Raw genomic sequence first — 20,709 nt, forward strand, 5'->3', positions numbered from 1 at the left:
TATTCCTAGAAATACATATTTAGTTTGAAACGTTTTCATCAGAGAAAGGAAATGTTTGTAATATATCTTAAATAAAATAAATTTAATATCCTAGAAATGTACTGCACATATATACGTCTTAATACTGGACACAATATTATACATTTATTTTATACAGTACATTTATACTATTTTATTATAGTACTGTTTATTATCATAGCATTATAGTATATTATTATAGTATTTTAAATGACATGCTATTCTATATTTATTTTATAGAACACACTTATAAAATAAATCAATTTCAATTTATCTATATATTTTATAATATTATAAAATATATAAATCTGTAAAATTGTGTAAAATGTACTCAGTGTTTATGATGTTAATAATGAAAATGGTCCATCTGGTTTTGGAGGGAAAGGTTGTATGGCAGCTCACATAAATGATTAATGAATAAGCCTGCAAAGTGTAGGACCTAGGACCTATTCCAACTTATTTTATTAGTGGTATTATTATTATTATTTTCCAGCCAATCAATATTGCTCTCCTTCAGGGTGAGCTAAACAGAACCTTGTGGAAGTTGTCGCAGTGCACTTCCCAATAAAAGAAGTCATTCTCGCAGGCAGGTGTTTCTATCACGTGTTGGTGTTTTATCACGGGTGCCATCTTGACAGTCTCCCTCGGCAACACTCTGATAATGGTTATTAACACAAAAACACACAAAAAATCCATATTCCACAACTTGCTGTTTGTCAGTTTGACAGCTCTCCGCATTAACGATGGCGTCAGCCCGCAGGATGTAAAGCAATTACTTTGAGACTCTCAATTAATGAGCTTCCCAAAACTGTTGTCATTGTTATTATAGAACCTTATCAGACATTTCCAGGGCTCTTTATTTCCCTCTCTGAAAAAGAAACTATGTGTATTTCCAGTGGATCATTAGTATTCTAGGTCTGTCTGAAGACAAATTATTTTGGCAATGCGTTTTGGAGTTTCAGGTAAGCATAATTGTCCAGCATGCAGACACGGTCAGTCTCAGGTCAAATAGGGAGTACCGTATTTATGAAATTCTCACTTTTATTGGATTATGAAATTTGTCTCCTTATGTGTACTATAACAACTTTGACAAGATCTACTGCTCAATTAAATGAATAGTTCACCTAAACATGAAAATTTGCTGAACATGTACTCACCCTCAGGTTATCCAAAAAGTAGATGAGTTTATTTTTTATCGGAACAGGTTTGGAGAAATGTAGCATCACATCACTTGCTCACCAGTGGATCCTCTGCAGTGAATGGGTGCCGTCAGAATGAGAGTCCAAATAGCTGATAAAAACATCACAATAATCCACAAGTATTCCATACAACTCGAGTCCATTAAAGGGATAGTTTACCAAACAAATTTGATAAACAAAATTTGATGTTTATCTGCTTACCCCCAGGGCATCCAAGATGTAGGTGACTTTGTTTCTTCAGTAGAACACAAACGAAGATTTTTAACTCAAACCGTTGCAGTCTGTCAGTCATATAATGCCCATCAATGGGCACACAATCTTTGGGAGAAAAAAAAACATGCACAGACAAATTCAAATTAAACCTTGCAGCTCGTGATTATACATTGATGTCCTAAGACACGAAATGATTGGTTTGTGCGAGAAACTGAACAGTATTTATATCATTTTTTACCTCTGATAAACCTCAATGTCCGACTGTCACAACATCCGGTGCATGACGCGTCAACCTGCTCTGGCACATAGATATATATACATAGCAGTCGCGTAGCTACGGGTGGGAATGTATCTATGTTCCAGAGCCGTTGATGAGTCACACGCCGGATGTTCTGGATGAGCTCAGGATGGTTGGACATTGCGGTGTATCAGAGGTAAAAAATTATATAAATACTGTTCAATTTCTCGCACAAACCGATCGTTTCGTGTCTTAGGACATCAATGTATCATCACGAGCTGCAAGGTTTCATTTGGATTTGTGTGTGCATGTGTTTTTTTCTCTCAAAGATTGTGTGCCCATTGACTGGCATTATAGGACTAACAGACTGCAACGGTTTGAGTTAAAAACCTTCGTTTGTGTTCTACTGAAGAAACAAAGTCACCTACATCTTGGATGCCCTGGGGGTAAGCAGATAAACATCAAATTTTCATTCTTGGGTGAACTATCACTTTAATGGACTCGAGTCGTATGGAATACTTGTGGATTATTGTGATGTTTTTACCAGCTGTTTGGACTCTCATTCTGACGGCACCCATTCACTGCAATGGATTCATTGGTGAACAAGTAATGCGATGCTAAATTGTATCCAAATCTGTTCTGATGCACATTTAAAATTATAATTTGTTATGAAAAAATTGTTGGTCATCCTGAAGCAAAATGGTATTTTGAGTAAATTTCAATTTTAAACTAACCATAAACATTTGGCTTTTTTCTCAGTATTCCAGTAGACATGAAGGTTTATAATTATGATTATTCAACACTCAAAGACTTTCAAGATAAATACTGTATTTTCACTTGGAGCACTGAAAGTCATTCATGTCTTTTACCTGCTAGATCTTGATGAAACACACATTTTGAAATATGTAAGTTAAAATCTGTTTTATCCCTCATTAAATCCTTTTAAAGTGAAGGACTGAGTAAGAGTTGGAGTTTCACAGTTGGAGTTTGAATCATCTGCCATATTAGAGACCTACAACCTATCACACAGGCTCTGTCTTCATTTCATGTTCACTTGTTCCCTTGTGATAAAGAAAGAAAGGAACGAACAAAGCAACCATTCATTTTTGTTATTAGACCTAATTTACTAAAAAAGCAATTAGTTTTTTTAAGTGAATTTTTGTTTAACGAATGTTTAGATATTTTCACTGGAAAACATGAAAATTGCAACAAAATTGCAAACAAGGACATTTGTTATAGCTATCTTTATATATATATATATATATATATATATACCAGCAATTTATTATTGCATTTATTACCAGGAAAACAAAAATGTCAAGATATTCCAAAATATATTGTTATAATATTAAAAACTGCAAGATGTGCACTAGGGTTTTTTTCCTGTTTACCAACAACAGAGATGAAACTGTGATTGTCTGATTCATGAGGTGTGTAAAGCAATGCTATTTGTACTAAAGCTTTCCTTTCAGTCCTGGCGAGAGATGTCAGTGTTTTTAGGTTGTTCTGGCAGCCTGCAGTTAAAGGTCTTATTTTGACAGTTTTTGCCCTCGGCCATCGGCCTGCGCAATCTATCTCTCATTTTTCTTTAGATCAACCCTCTTTTATCTTGTTCCTTGGCATCCTATCATGATTTCCTTTATTTCATCAACTGATTGCTTATCTCTTTTCTTAAGATGTCTGATTGTTTTTCCCTGCAGCATTTTTCTGAGGTGCTGATGTAGCCAGGATGGAGTCTTGACGTGACAGTAAAGTATACATTTTCTCATAATATTAATGATTTAATCTTAAAATTGTCTTATCTTCTTCACAGAAGTTATGGGCATCAGACCATCCTTATAGTGTAGTAATGACTCTATATACATCATCATCTGCCCTCTTATAATCAGAGGTGGACAGTAACGAAGTAAATTTACTTGAGTATTGTACTTAAGTACACTTTTTGAGTATCTGTACTTTACTTGAGTATTATTTTTTTCTGGAAACTTGCTACTTTAACTTCACTACATTTGAAAGACAAATATCGTACTTTTTACTCAACTACATTTATATAAAGGTCCCAAAGTAGAAAGTCGTTATATGTAGCAGTTTTTACAGTGTGTGCATTTGCATTTTTTTCTGCGAAAATCCGGTCTGCGATCTGACAGGACCTTCATGTGTTGCCAAGTGTTACAATATTTCTAAGCCTGCAGTTTTCCGCCTAGCTTTGAATGGACATTTGGCTGATTTCTTTACGCAAATCTGGCAACCCGGGATCTTCCCCACTAAACTAATGTAAACGTCCGCGCTACTGCACAGTTAAAAGCGCACTAAAAATGCATGTATTAACTCATTAAAGCCCTTTGGAAAATTAACCATGTTTTTACTATAGTAGCCATAACTATAGTATTTGCAGTAAAATCACAGTATCCACAAATTTACTATTATCTCACTATAGTAACCACAAATTTACCATAGTTTCATTATATTAACTATAGTTTGATTTTAAACTATGGCAATACAAACGGTAGGCTAATATATCTGTCAAAAATCACTGCCCTCACTTTACTATAGGCTATATATAAACTTAGGCCTACTGGTAAATTGCTGCTAAAAACTAGTCAGGAAGTATATAAATCTGAACATTATTTTATTGTCAAAACACTGCACATGAATATATATATATATATATATATATATATATATATATATATATATATATATATTCTTATTGATTCAGTTTAGATTCCAAAGTTTTCATTTAGCCTACTTTTGATCATTTGTTTGCAAAAAAAAAAAAAATATATATATATATATATATATATATATATATATATATATATATATATATATATATATATATATTTTTTTTTTTTTTTTTTATTTTGCAAGAATTGAAATCAATAAGCAGAATCAGAATCTGAATGAATAAAATTCAAACAATACCCAACCCTAGCCACATGTTGTGAAGTTCACTGATTTCTGAGCATCTTATGAACACTGATCAGTTGATGGCACAATTCAAAAAGACGGTTCTTTGGTGCAACATGCACACCCATGGCCATACTGAGAGATTATGATCCAGTTTTCTGAAGAGATTAAAGGTTTGTTTTCTTTTCAATGTTTGCTTTGTTTGCCTAAAATGAACCATATCAAAGCCTTCAATATCTCTTTGAAAAAGAACTTTGTAACTTTTAAACAAGTATTAAAATGAGTTCAATGTAGTTGTAGGAGTGTTAAATAAAAAAATAAAGATGATTATGTTCGTTCAGTTGTTCCATTTCTATAGGTTTGGTAACACAAAAGCTCTTAATTCCAAAGATAATATAAGCTAATCAGTGTATTCAGTAGGTTGCATTAGTGGCATAAGGTATTGTAAGTATACAACAATGCGACAATAAAACAATGCATTTACTTTTTACTTTTGATACTTAAGTACTTTTAAAAACATGTACTTCCGTACTTTACTTAAGTAAAAATCTGTCTTTACAACTTTTACTTGTAGTGGAGTAGTATCTGACCAGTAGTATCTGTACTTTCACTCAAGTAAGGAAGTTGTGTACTTTGTCCGCCTCTACTTATAATGCACCTGCATCTAAATACTTATATCAATCTGTAAAGCAGCAGCATGCCTTCCTGCCCATCCCGTGACCCGTTTCAGCTCAGGTAATTAGTATTCAAATCAGGTCAGGGAACTTGGATGCAATATCATGCACATTAGCAGGTCGTGTGTGTTCGTCAGTCAGTAAGTGTACACACTTGGACTGAATACCTTATTAGTGGAGTTGTCCTGTGGTTCATGCACTGAGAAATCAGAACGGTTAAATAGACCGAGGGTTCGCAGGGCCTTATACAATCAAGCAGGCTAAATGAGGCACCCTGTGAGAAAAGAGGAAAAAAAAAGAAGCCGTAACTCAAAAGTGCTGACACAGCCAAAAACACAAAGCTCTCTTTTTCCCTCCAAATTAGTAGAATTATGGTGCCCGTTGATGCCAATCTAATTGCAGCTAAATTTGACGGAACTTAATGCGTCCTGGTGGAAAATTAAATTTCATGAATTACAGATATAAACCATAGAATTGAAGACCAATTAAGGGAGTTGATTGATGCATTGATGGAGTTTAGCATTATTGGATGTGAAAAAAAATATATATATATATTAGAATGTAAAAGGCACCTTAGGTAGTAATAGGTTAATGGAAATGGAAATGTCGTCAATTTAAATGTATAATTTCGTCATTTACTCATTTCATATTGATTCATTCGTAGTGTATGACTTGCTTTCTTATATTTATAATATAAATATAAATAAATATAAATAAACTCTTTTAAAAAACTATTAACTATTTTTATAATTTTCAAAACCACATTGGACCCCATTGACTTTCATGGTATGGGCAAAAAAAAAAAGTGAGTTTTCTTCCGTGTAACACAAAAAGAACGAATTTTGAATAATATTGAAGTATTTTTGTCAGTACCATAAAAGTAATTCAGAACAACATTTACTTTCATTGTATGGGGAAAATAAAAGAAGAAAAATCTATTTTGCTTTATTTATTATTTTTTTATTTATTTATTTATGGCCTCTTGTCACACTTTTCCAAAAGTCAAAAGGATCCATTGTTGTTTAGGACCCCAGCGACTTTTAATGTACAAAAATAATTATTAATAATATTCCAAATATCTTTTCCCCCTATATTCCACAGAATTAATTAATTCATTCATTCATTCATCAGAATGTAGAAGGTTTGTAAAGAGCAAATTTAAGAATTTTTTACATAATTTTTGGGTGAGTTTTGACCTCTTGTATTGATGCGTTTGGAGTTTTTTGTAAGTTTGACATCAGAGTTCAGTTCATTTTGTTGTTGTGAAACTCATTTTCAGAACTTAAGTGTGCACCAAGCCTGAGTATGCTTGAAAACAGGGCATTAGTGTGTAGTTCATGAGGAACTCAGTTAGCAACTGGTATGCAATGCAAGATTCGCAGAAGTTAACTGCTATTAATGTTTCATTTGTTGGACTGGCACACAATCATCATTTCCCAGATGATTTACATGAATAAAAAACATTTTTGACGCCTTCTCCCTCTGAGTAGGCAGTGGTAAACAGCTGCTGCTAGTACTCACGTTGGTACACTGATGACGCAAATGTACCACAGTTTGAAGCCAAATCATATAATGTGAAAAGAGACCTGTGGGGGAGGAGGGTGGAATCAAAACTGGGTTTCAGCCAAGCAGTCGAACCAAATGTGAAAACACGGCTCCATTACAGAGCATCTTGGCACGGTTTGCAGTGTAGTAACTAAAAGTAACTGACTAAAAGTAGTCATGCTGCTAACTTCACAATATTTTTCAGTGGTGTGACAACAGTTCAGTTGTTTTCATAACAGTACAGCATGGCAGATGTTTGTAATGTCAAATTGGCTTGTAATGTCATGTAATGCTCACAAACCTTTACTAAATCATTATCTTTTCTCTCAAATGTATAGTTGGAAAATGCAATTCATTCTTGTGAATTAGTTTCGTCTTAAATGTCCTCTCTCTCATAACTAGAATTGCAATATTTGAATTATTCTAGTGAATTTTGTCTAACATTGATATGTAAGAATCCTTTTAGTGAATCACTTTGTCCAAAATGTACTTTCTCACATATGTAGTGTTTAAATATCTGAAGCATTCTGATGAATCAGTATATTGAATCAGTGAATCAGTTGTATGATGTCTGATTCGTTCCAGTGAATTGGTTCATCCTAAATAGTCTCTCTATTATATGTGACCCTGGAGAACAAAACCAGTCATAAGTCGCTGGGGTATATTTGTAACAATAGCCAACAATACATTGTATGGGTCATAATCTTTTATGCCAAAATTCATTAGGATATTAAGTAAAGATCATGTTCCATTTAAGATATTCTGTAAATTTCCTACCATAAATATCAAAACTTAATTTTTGATTAGTAAAATGCATTGCTAAGAACTTCATTTGGACAACTTTAAAGGCGATTTTCTCAATATTTGGATTTTTTTTCAATATTTGGATTTCAGATTTCAAATAGTTGTATCTCAGCCAAATATTGTCTTATCCTAACAAACCATATATCAGTGGAAAGCTTATTTATTCAGCTTTTTAGATTCTGTAGATAGATATATTACGAGATAATATTATTATATTATATATTTTACGAGGTGGCTAATTTGTACGAATTCGTATGACCTCACGCATACAAATTCATACGATTTGTGCTAAATCATACGTATTTTACGAGTTGCCAATTCTTATGAATTTGTACGAATGACCTACACCTAACCCCGCCCCTAAACCTACCCTTTAGATAAATCGTATAAAAGTGAGGTCGTACAAATTCTTACGAATTTGCCACCTCGTAAAATATGTACGAATTGCCGTGAGATAGCGTTGGAATCACTATAGTGAATCATTTCATTTTAAATGCGCTTTCTCAAATATGTAATGTTGTAAAGTCTGATTCATTCTTGTGATTCAGTTTGTTCTAAATAATCCTCTCATGTTTCATTATAACAAACTTATTTTCTCTAAACAATGATTGACAAGGTCCTTAAAGGAATAGTTTAGCCAGCAATGAAATTTTGGTTTAATTTACTCATTCTCATGTCATTCCAAGAGTTAATGAATTTCACGAAATTGAAACGACTCTCTCTAGTCTGTAGTATTAAAATTTGTGATTCATTCAACTGAAGCAGGTCTTTTTAAATGGTTCTCTGCCTCATATTCATATTCAAGTGAATTAGTTCATTCAAACTGATCATGTTGAACAGGTTAAGAAAAGCCATCACCATTACTTTTTGTTAGTTTGTAGTGTAGATAACAATTTTTTCAAAACAGCAATTTGACTTACTAAATTATAGCTTGAGTTTGTGAATGATGCTAACTTACCTTCTCATTTTTTCGAAAAGTAAGACCATGCATTCCTGTTTGTTGTCAGATCGTCATTATTATTATGATTTAGTAGTTCAGATTAAACATGCAGCACTTGGTATTAGTTTGATAACATCTCTGACAAACTTTTGCAGGTGTACTGTAATCTTCAGACAGGCTAGTTTTCCTTCTCGCTGGGATTAAAGATTTCTTCGGGGGCCTGGCAACACTTTGTGACCTTTCAAGTAAACAATTGGAGTGATAGCATTTTCAGTTGTTTCAGCCTTAATCTTAACTGTGTTTCTGGACTCGTGACATTCTCTATATGAGATAAAGTGCTCTCTTAGCTTTTCATTTCAGCCCACTCACCAGCAGTGGGAAGTTCCCATGAGCCCGCTTGTTTGGGCAGAGCCAGAAGCAATGCGATTTCTCTCTCTCACTCACTTCTCTCGCTCTCTTCCTCTCCCTTTTCGAGTAAAATTCTGCTGTGTGCTGATAACCCAGGATCTACTTCTCTACATGTGTAATCTTCTGTAAATAATACGTGATGTACATTGTGTTCCAGGTACTTCATTTCGAGGAGGATTTTGTCCCTTCTGTTCTGTCACGTTGCCAAGGATGCCGCCTATGCTATCTGCCTATAAGCCTCTGCATATTAGACTGCTAAACACATTACAATTTAACTTATTTGGCACGGACATACAGTAAGTAATCCTGCGTTATATATCTAATCAAATTCTTCTCTCCGGCTAAATCCTTTTTAAACACGAGCGGCACATCGGATGCATAAAGACATGGCGGAACGTCAAGAGAGTCGTGTAAGACAAGTTATTATAACGCTGATGAGAACGGCAGATTTGACGGTTATTCAGTCAAACAGCGTAAGGATGGAGAGTAGCTCTCGTCTCTCGAGAGGTCAAAGTCTCATTGGCGCAATTTAACTTCAGCGCTCATGTGAAATTGATTTTTGATTGATCTGCTGGAATCCGTGTGTCAGATTTGATTTGCATTTCCAAAACCTGGAAATTTTTGAACCTCTTTTCAGCCACCTCGGAGAACGCCAAGCTAATTGACGCTTGCCTCGCACAGCCCTACTGATTTTCATCATTAATTTGGCAAGGAACATTGATTACATGTCACAACATGCTGACAACTAGTGCTGAAATCGATGGAAATCAAACAAGTTTTTACCCAGTAGGCTTAAAGAGCGAGAACGTCCCGTCTAATTCCCTCCCAAAGTTCATTCGCTTGCGCAGAGCCGCCAGGATTTGATTTAAGGCTAAGGATGACCGTGCCGGCTTGAGCTGCGCATCCAGTGGGACAATAAAATAAAATCAGAGATTAGTTTTTCTCTGCTGCTGAAAAATCAGCCTTGACATCCTCATTTCCTGTTGAGTTGACATGAAGACCCTCATTATATATTGATAAAATTAATCTACCTTAAAAGAAATCGGCACTTGGCTATGAAGCGTTCAAAATAATGAGTTTCTGAAATCAGAGCCTCTCAGAGGCTTATGGGTAATGATAGATAGAGGAATGCCTGCTTCCATCCATACAAAAGCTCAGTCATATTTGCTGGATGTGTATGGCTCAAATGACGGCAGGATCTTTGACGTGCACCTGGGTTTATTTCGGCTACCGTGCTGAAAAAATCGAACAAAGCCGCATTGATGTTTTTGAAATGCTTTGCTGGATTATTCTTTTCACCAGCCTTGAATCCTCATTCCCATTCGTGGAGTATTTCCAGGTGGTTTTCACTACTCACAAATGACGTCTGATATCAATCCGAAGGCTAAAAGTTTAAAGCAGTCCACTTTAACACTAAAGGAATTGTCATTCAGATTATGTCACATTCATAATTAATGCACTGTACTTTACATTACATGTGACCTTCGTGTTAAAATCACTTTCTATTGCATCTCTTTCAGCTCTGTGTCAAACAACTAAACATTTCACGAGCTAAGAACCGCGGGCTTTCACATCAGGAGCATTTAAAGAGAAGCCCCAGATCCACCACAGTAACATCACTCTTAATTTCACCCGAACACGTCACGCCGACACATCCGTGAGCCGATGACGTGTACCAGAGATTGAACAATAGAGTGGGTGTCACCATGAGATCTCCAGATTTGATTTCTGCATGCGAAGCGTATGAGAGATGAAAGGGAATTGTGGGAGAGAAGGTGCGTAGTAGATAATGCTGAAAACCGTGAGGCTTCTGTTTCTCGAGCATTTCGCTACATCAAATTCTCTCTCCGGGCTCTATTAAATTACATGGAGCTCAAAGTGACTTTGCTTCAGATATTCTGTCAATTCAAAGGGAAATTATGCAGGAATGGGGGAGGACGAGGAACCACCTTTGTGTAATCTCATCATCTGTCGTAATGATTCGAGATTGACTGATATTACTAAAGATACAGATTATCATATGCATAACTTGCATTTTGAAGGAGGACAACAACAGCAATAACAGTTTTTCAATAATAATAATGACAATAATAAATAAATTTTATTGAATATTATTTGTGATCACATATTATGGTGATGATGATTTTAATAGCAATAAGTAATAATAATTTAATAATGCATTTATTACTATAAATAAATAATTAAATAATTCTTAAATAATTTTATTTATTCATTCATTCATTCATTGAAGAGCTGTTGTTGTTAATAATAATAATAATAATAATAATAACAGTTCTTTATTTTTACATTTTGTTATTATTATAAATGATTACAGGACATTTAAAAATAAATAACAACAGCAATAATATTGAGTGACTGACTGATTGGTTGATTAGTTGGTTGAAGGGCTATTGTTTTTAATAACAACAACAACAATTCACTTATTTTTTTATGTTTTATGATTATTTTTGATTGTTGTAAAGTAATAATAATAATTATTATTATTATTAATTATTACAATACATTCAAAATAAATAACAAGAGCAATGATATTACTTTTTTTTTACTATGTATTTACTCATTTATTATGATTATTTAAATCATTAAGAACTGATAATCAATTAAATTAGATAAATGTAAATATGGATGTGTTAAAAATCTAAAAAAAATCTATAACAGTCTGTCTCTAGTAATGATAACAACATCCCAAGCATTGCCACCTGACCAGGAAAACTGCTTGTATTGTAATTATATCTATGTGTGTATGTAAATACATTTTTTTTTTTTCATATCACTGAAATTTGCATTTAAATGTTTGTTTTTGGCAAACTCCTTCTGTCTAAAGTGAGTTTACAAAGCACTGTTTTCATTCAAAACCTGTATTTTACAAATGTCCCCAGGCTGGGATGCATGGGAGCAGGTAGATTCTGACAAATGTGAAACCTTTTCATCTCTCCAGTGGACTTCTTTTATCACTTTATTTGTATCCGAAGCACTCTGATCTCATTTATTTATTTTTCCCCTTAAATCCATTCCACGGCAGGGTTCTGTTGTTCCTCCTTCCGCCCCTCAGGATTACTGTGGATCTAATGACACTTCTAGGTCCTCAATCACTGGCACCATTGAATGGTTTAAACCCTTTTTGGTCTTAGCCTGGGCGTCTGGAGAGCTGAATATGGCTTACAGTGCCGACCCAATTCCTGCAGGGATGATTGCATCACTCGCTCCTTTCCGAAGGGCCGGGTCCAATGTTCTCAGGACAGATTTCTTTTGAAACGTTGGCTCTGCCTGTCAGATTCTTTCTCTGTTTTTTTGATCCACTTTTTCAGTCGTACCCTCCTGTCGTTTTCTTTTCAGCTATATCCTGAAGTGTGTTTGGTTTGGGCGAATCTCACAAAAACCGTCAAGGTTATATTTCACCTCAAAATCAAAAGTCTTTTTTGCTTGAATAAATATTATATGATTACCATTTAGAATTTTATTATTATGATTATTATTTAATGATATTACTGTAAAGCAAAAATTGTAATCCACATTAATATAATGCCATAAAACAATGTAATCATACAGTATTTTGTACTGCCTTTAAATTTATGCTGATTTAAAAAAAAACAATTATATTACAGTTATAATTAATTATTATGTATATATGTAATCAAATATAGGCCTATGACCAAATATAATCACAGTAAGAATAGATTTATTTTTTTTATTATTGTTATTATTTATTTATTTATTTTTATTTTATTTTATATTTTATTTTATTTTAATTTCATTTAATTGTGACATGTTTTTGTGAGATTCCCCCAGTTATTATTTTATGGATTGTGGGATTAATTGTGCCCTCGACATGTTTTGTGAGATTCGCCCAGTTATTACTCCAGATACATTATTAACCTGTGTAAATCCCAGTCCAATTTAAGTATTCAATCTTAATGATTTTCATAGATTTTTAGGAAATTAAAACCTGCCTGCCTTATTTTATTGATATGTTCTTGGATATATTTACACATTCTCTGAGAATTCTCTCCACAAGACAAATTCTCATGGTGAAACGTTATTATGCCATTTGTTTTCTTTGGTTTAGTGATCTAAAACAAAAGAGAGGGGGAAAAAAAGAAAACATTGTTTCAACTGGTGTAGTACCTATGCATAATAAGCAGTTTTTCATTGTATGGCCTAAATCATGCTCAATTACAGACGTTGTAAATTTGTTTTCACGGGCGGATTTATTACCATTCTGAGCATTCCTTCCTTTATAGCATTTTTCTGCTGGATTTGATACAGTGGACAGAGAATGTGACAAGCATGCAAACGAGAAATGTGAGTGTGTAAAGCGCTATAGAAAGAATCCTGACATCCTTTTAATGAAGGTTTGCAGATATTCAATGTGATCCCTTGTATGACTCAAGCTTTCTCTCTCTCTCACTCTGTGATTTTTCTCTACAAATCCCTCCTAACGCTCCGTAATGCCATAAATCATGAAATCTTCGTCACCATAACCCATTCTTGTAATGTGGCCCTGCCAAAAAAAAAATGGTCTGTCATTTCTATGCTTAAATTCAATCCTGTCCACTTGAACATGCATCGACAGGGACCCAATGGGACGGGGACATCATTCATCACCACTGAGTTGCCGCGGAGGCCTATATGTGCGCGTGTGTGTGTGTGTGTGTGTGTGTGTGTGTGCCTGCATCGCCCAGATTCCCTCTCTCTCAGACGCAGAGGGGAAGATGATGGGAGCGGGACGTGAGCGGCAAAGCAATCGAGCGTTTAAGCCCCCCGTCAGACGGCGTGAGATTAGGATTTTTTTCTCTTCTCTTTTTCACAGAGGGAAAAAGAACACAAGCGTTTGTTGTTTCGCTTTCCCGAGCCCGTTCCTCTTGCTAAAACCCCCCGTTCTCCCCGCCGAGCTCCAATACCGCCAATTTCAGGGTCGCAGTGGGGCAGGACGCTGGATAAAGTGAAGAGGAGGTCAGGTCACACACTTGTAAATCCACCCCTGCCTGTTTGTCTTCCTTTTCCTCATCATTTAAGACACACAACAAGGGCTGAGATTTAGAGGGGATGGATGATGAGCCAGTCGCTGTCAGCAGAGGTTTACAGTATCGTTTCATCTCTCTTAAAGTGAATTTCAGATGGGTTCGGATCAGATCGTTCAACTTTGGTGCCTATATTTTACCTGCACAAAGATGGAATTCACTAAGAATGAATTACACTGAATGTGATCTATTGGAAATACATGTAAATCTGCTAACAAATATAACAAAATGTACATATTTGTAGATTAATTCTGAGTAATAGGTTGTGTAGGATCCTGAAAATAGACCATGCAAGATGTAGATGAGTTTGTTTCTTCATCAGAACAGATTTGGAGAAATTTAGCATTTTATCACTTGCTCACCAATGGATCATTTGCAGTGAGTGGGTGCCGTCAGAATGAGTGTCCAAACAGCTTATAAAAATATCACGATAATCCACATGAATCCAGTCCATCAATTAACATCTTTTGAAGTGAGAAGCTGCGTGTTTGGCGTTTTTACTTTAAACCATCACTTCTGGCCAAAATATGAGTCTATAATCCATAATAACGCTTCCTCCAGTGAATTTCATCCCCTGTTGTCCTCTCATATCAAAATAAAAGGTGTTTAATCTGTGCATATTTCTCTCCTGATTCGGACAAAATGACTTTTTCACTGGAGAAAGCAATATTATGGATAGAGGCCAGAAATGTGCATTTCATACTTTCCGTTTGGTTTTTCTCCTTAGCTGGATGGATGCTGACAAATTTGGACAGATAAATTCAAATTGACGTTAAAGATGTTTATGTTCGATCAATCTTGATGAAAAATTTTGCCCCATTTGTTTTAATTTCAGGACGTGCTGAAAAATTAAGCCTCAGTGAACAATCAGAAATGCAGTTTTTGCATCTGCTTGCTTTCATTTTTCCTCTAATGTAGCTGATGTAATGGATGTCAGAGTGTACATAATTTATTCAGTTTGCTCAAAGGAGAACAAGCAAAATGGGACGCTTTGCCAAAAAAAAAGAAGAAAAAAAAAGACGATGAGAAGAAAGCGTTGTAACCTAGCCCTGTTTTTCCCATTCATATTGTTTGTTTAGACATTTTTCAGTCCATAATAATCCTTTAATCAATCATCATTCTCATAATATCAATGTTTTCCCCTTTATCAGCTGGAAACTGAAGGCAGCTAATGTAATGGACTCTGATATCTGTTATTTGTCATTGTGCTCCACACGTTTGGATGGTTCCAGTATTAGTGATAAACTAACAGAAAATAAATGCTACTAACTACATTCTTCAGTCGTTCTTTTCGAGAGAGAAAAAAAAATATATTTTTTTTCTGGTAACAAGCTACTTTTTTTCCAACCAGTGGTTCAAACAGCAGTTCTGTGTGTGTGTCTGTATGGTCTAGGCCTGTATGTTTATGTCTGTGACTGATGCTGTTTCACGAGCGACAGAAAGGACCGTTGATAACCATCTGTAATTTTCTCACAGGTTGTGTCCTATAATGACCTGAGTACACTCTCAGAAATAAAGGTACACAAGCTGTCACTGGGGCAGTACCTTTTCAAAAGGTACATGTTTGTACCTAAAAAGTCAATTTTGGTACCTTAAAGATACATATTAGTACTTAAAGTGTACATATTTGAACTTAATAGGTACAAAAGTGTACCTTTTGAAAAGGTACCGCCCCACTGACAGCTTTTGTACCTTTATTTCTGAGAGTGTAGATAGAATGTGAGGCACTCGACCCCAGCAAGGCTCTGACCTCACCCTGACCCTCAAGGACGTAACACTCCCAACACGAATCATGATGAATCAGTGAAAGGAAAACACGTTTTATGACCATCTTGAGGTGAGGACACAATACTTAAACATTGGTGGTTGTTGCTTAATGCACAACAAAGGAATAGTTCACCCAAAAATGAAACTCTTGTCATCATTTACTCACCCTCAAAAGAAGATATTTTAAAGAGCCAAACAGTTGTTGGTCCCCATTGACCTCCCTAGTTGGAAAAGAAATACTGTGGAAGTCCATGTGAACCATCAACTGTTTGATTACCAGCATTCTTCAAAATATCTTCTTTTATGTTCAACATAAGAAAGAAACTCATACAGGTTTGGAATGACATGAGGGTGAGTAAATGATGGCAGAATTTTCATTTTTGGGTGAACTATCCCTTTAAAAAATTCTTTAATGAATCACTCACCATGCCATTCCAAAATTGTATGCAGCTATTTCTTTTTTCTGTTGCAATATAGAGGTTTGAAATCATATGATGGTGAGTAAAGATAGAATTATAATTTTTGGGTGAACTGTTTTTTTTTTACACTTTATAACAACAATCATAATAATTTGAAACAACTTTCACTCAGAAATTTCACAAATTGCAAAGAAATAGCAAGTAACACATTTAATAAACCATGAAAATTTGAAGTAAAAAGCAGTGTCACTGTCATTTTAGTATCATTGAGGTTAGGTTTTATTAATATTTTGAATGTTTTTTATTTTTATATTTTCTGTTTTTATTTTAATTTCAATTAAAGTTTTAGTAATTCAGTTGTGTATTTTTGTCATTTTTAATAGTTTTGGTTTTTATCTATTTATTTACAGGTTTATTAATGTTTATTTCAGTTTTAGTTAAACTACATTAAAATGAGAAATGTTGAAATGAAACGGTTTAAATATATTTTATTTCGGTTAATGTTTATTTTATTTCAAGTAATGATAATATATATATTTTTTAATGATTTTAAGTTTAAATTCAGTTTTAGTTTTAGTTAGCTATAGTAGCTCTGGCATTAAAACTGAAATAGTATTTTATTCTATGCAAAACATACTCCAATCATTTTTATCCAATTTAACTCCAAAAAAACTAACAACAAAAAAACATTTTTTACAGTGTGTAATGTTATACTGAAAAACAGCGTTAATTTATTTATTTTTTTTTACTAAATTAATTAAATGTATTTTATTAATTATAAATTCATTCATTATTTAAAGTTTTTTTTTTGTTTTTTTTTCATAATCGAAAATAGCTTTATTCTTGCACAAACAAACTTGGTGCTGGTCACCTTTTATTTCAGATTTCAAACTTTCTCTGAGTTTATTATTTGCTTTAGCCTCTCGATGACCTTAAGAAATGGCGATAATAATGTATAACCACCGGTGCTAATGATAAACAAGGCAAATCCTTGGCTTATGAGGCACTATGAAATGTTAATATTGAACAAGACAAATCCATTTCATCTACCCGAAGAAAAATAAACAGATGGTGGTTTCAAAGGTCAATTACGCTGTTGATTTTCTCGCTTTCAATTTTATGTTTAGATTGAGTCAATAGGCTCTATATCAATAGCGAACGCGGGTTGTCCCTCAATCCGAAGATTGCAAAAACAAGGATAAAATGCCTCTCTGCATGCCTGCTAGAGTAATATGCATCTTATTTCAAAGCTTTTCCTCGGCTAGGTGAGGTTTTTCCCCATTGGCAGAAGTGGGGTCTTGGTGGGGCCACGCAAAACATTTATGCCTGTTTATTAGAATTATATATCTGTTTTTATGCAGCTATCTCTGAAATATTTACATTAGCCAGGACACAGGGGGTTCGGGGGGCTCGCAAAGTGCCCACAATTCAAAAACAATAAAAAGCGGAGCAGACTCCTCTTTATGGCTGCCATTTGACAAAGTGACTGGAGGCAAAAGATGATTTTATCGACTGAACGGAGGGCACCATTCCTACCTCTGTCAGCGAAGCCTTTTAGGGCTGTTTTTATGGATTGTACTTTAACACCGCCTCATGGTAAATGCTGTCTTTTTCAACTGAAAGTGTCACATGGTTTGATGAATCTTTCTGGAATGAGGACACTTTGAGTTTGATGGTACATAGTTTGTGTAGCCAGACCTTTGACTGAACAGCTAAATGATCTGATACTGACTGAGCTACAAATCATTGTTTGTTTCATAATTAGTTTTTTTGGTTTTCTGTTTTGTTATTTATTGTTAAGGGCGGCTTTATCTGAAATATATGTGACCCTGGACCACAAAACCAGTCTTAAGTCGCTGGGGTATATTTGTAGCAATAGCCAAAAATACATTGTATGGGTCAAAATGATCCATTTTTCTTTTATTCCAAAAATCATTAGCATATTAAGTAAAGATCATGTTCCATGAAGATATTTAGTAAATTTCTTAACGTAAATGTATCAAAACTTAATTTTTGGTTAGTAATATGCATTGCCAAGAACTTTAAAGAAATACAACTTTAAAGGCGATTTTCTCAATATTTAATTTTTTTGCACCCTCAGATTCCAGATTTTCAAATAGTTGTATCTCAGCCAAATATTGTCCAATCCTAACAAACCATACATCAATGGAAAGCTTATTTATTCAGGTGATGTATACATCTCAATTTCGAAAAATTGACACTTAAGTTGTCGTCGTCCAGGATCACATATATAACAATATCTTAATCGTTATTTCATTATTTCCCAAAGATGTTTAAAATATATATATATTACCAGTAAAAAGTTTGGAATTGAAATTTGAAGGAGGTTTCTTATGATTATTATGGTTATGTTTATGTCAAAATAATAATTGATGATAATTGAGCACCAAATCTGCATATTAATTGTGTGACACTGGAGTAATGACTGCTTAAAATTCAGCTTTTCCATCACAGGAATCAATTACATTTTAAAATATATTAAAAAAAGAAAAAGAAAGAAAACTTTAAATTGTAATAATATTTCACAATAATACTGTATTTTGTATTGTATTTTTTTTATCTTATAAATGTGAAGATGTATGTATATTGTAGTCATTCTCTCTCTCTCTCTCTCTCTCTCTCTCTCTCTATATATATATAAATGCAGTTAAAACCGTAGTCATAGAATGACTACAATATACATACATCTTCACATTTATAAGATAAAAAATACATATATGTATGTATATATGTGAATATGTATATATGTATGTATATATGTGAGTATGTATATATGTATGTCATTATTTAAAAACACATTTTCAAAATATCTTGAATAATATTATATAATATTCAGAATTCAGATATTTGTACACTGAAGTACATTTATTTAATTGCATTTTTATGTATTTTTAATTTTATAGATGACATTATCTAAATCATTGTCATTATTTTGAAAACCATTTTCAAAATATTTTTTTCAAGATGATCTTGACAAATATTATATACAATATTCAGAATTCAGAAATGTGTATGTTGAAGTAATTGTATGTTTTAATTGATTTCATCTCACTATAAATTTTGGCAAATCTAGTGATTAGCTCTTCTTCAAAAGCACTTGTTGTATCAACTCAGTACCTTGTAAACATGTCTTTGCTTCCAGACGTACACCCGGAAATTGCATGAAGTCGGCCAATCAGATTAGAGCTTCCCAGATGCTTTCCAGTTTTGTGAGCATCATGCTTCTGCGTTCTCGGAGCATGTAGGTCATGCATGCGTTTTCATCTCCTGACAAAAGCCAAGGCTTTTCAATCTGACATTTGCTACTCATTCCTAACCACTTACATTTAATGCATAGTTTAATTTCAAACGGATAACTCCAATCATTATTTTTCATTTTTAAGCGACTGGCTCTGAAATATTGAAGCCGTTCACTAGCAATGCATCCAATACTCTCGACACCTGCATCTCATAATACTGCAACTGCTCAAAGGAGAAAACATTTCAAACGCAACACGAGAAAACAATACTGCTTCTTTTCTCCCAAAGAAGCCGCTTTGAAGATTTTTAACGGGCTTCTTCCTTCTACGCGACAATTAAATGATAAACATCTCTGCAGTTTAGTTCCCTGTCTGTCCCTAATAAAGATAACTGATGTTTGCAACCCAAAGAGCTAAAACCATTATGCGCGCTCTACTCTGTGGGACCTCTCCGATAACAATATCTTCAGTGCTAGTGGAGCATTAGATCATGAGTGAGTCTAAGCACTCTGACTATTTGGGTACAATTCCTCTATGGAGAGATGCCTGGCAGGCATTCTCTAATGCCCCTCCTAATGACAGCGTTATAACGAGAGGCTAAGCACTTTGGAATGAACTCACAACGCAGCAGAGAGAGAAGCGAGAGCTGGGATCTGGGGTTGCAGTGCTAGTTGTCTTGGTGACGTGGACCACCCTCTCAGTATTAAGATCTAACTGTCTCCATAACAACCTTATATTGTCTGGGATATTTAAGGACCACTTCTTAAACTCTTTTTTTTCATCCGTTTCTTCTAGGCGTATTTACTTTGATTCGCATCCATCGATATATCAAGGTTTTATTCCGTGATTTGTTCATATGTCTGCATCTAGTCTGCAGGATTTTGCATTGTTTTTCTACCAAGAGGCAGATTCACTCAACATTTGTGCCACTTCTTCATGCAGTATCTCTGCACAAAAATCTGTTTTGTTTAACCACTGCAGTGCTGTGATGGAATGGCAATAACTTCATTTAAGTACTCATGATTCACACTCTAGTTTTTAAAGTCATTTTTTCTATGTAAATAGGCTTATTACAGCTATTCACCTGATACTAATACTAATAATCTGTTTTAGTATATTTTGTATTTTTTAAAATATTTTTGTACATTATTTCCTATTTACTTATTATATTTTTATTATCTGTTTTGTCACTGTCATTCTGTTTGTGCTGTGGAAGCTTCTGTCACCAAAACAAATTCCACGTATGTCTAAGCATACCTGCCAATAAAGTTC

Source organism: Onychostoma macrolepis, chromosome 21, assembly GCF_012432095.1.
Source record: "Onychostoma macrolepis isolate SWU-2019 chromosome 21, ASM1243209v1, whole genome shotgun sequence".
NCBI classification, from domain to species: Eukaryota; Metazoa; Chordata; class Actinopteri; order Cypriniformes; family Cyprinidae; genus Onychostoma; species Onychostoma macrolepis.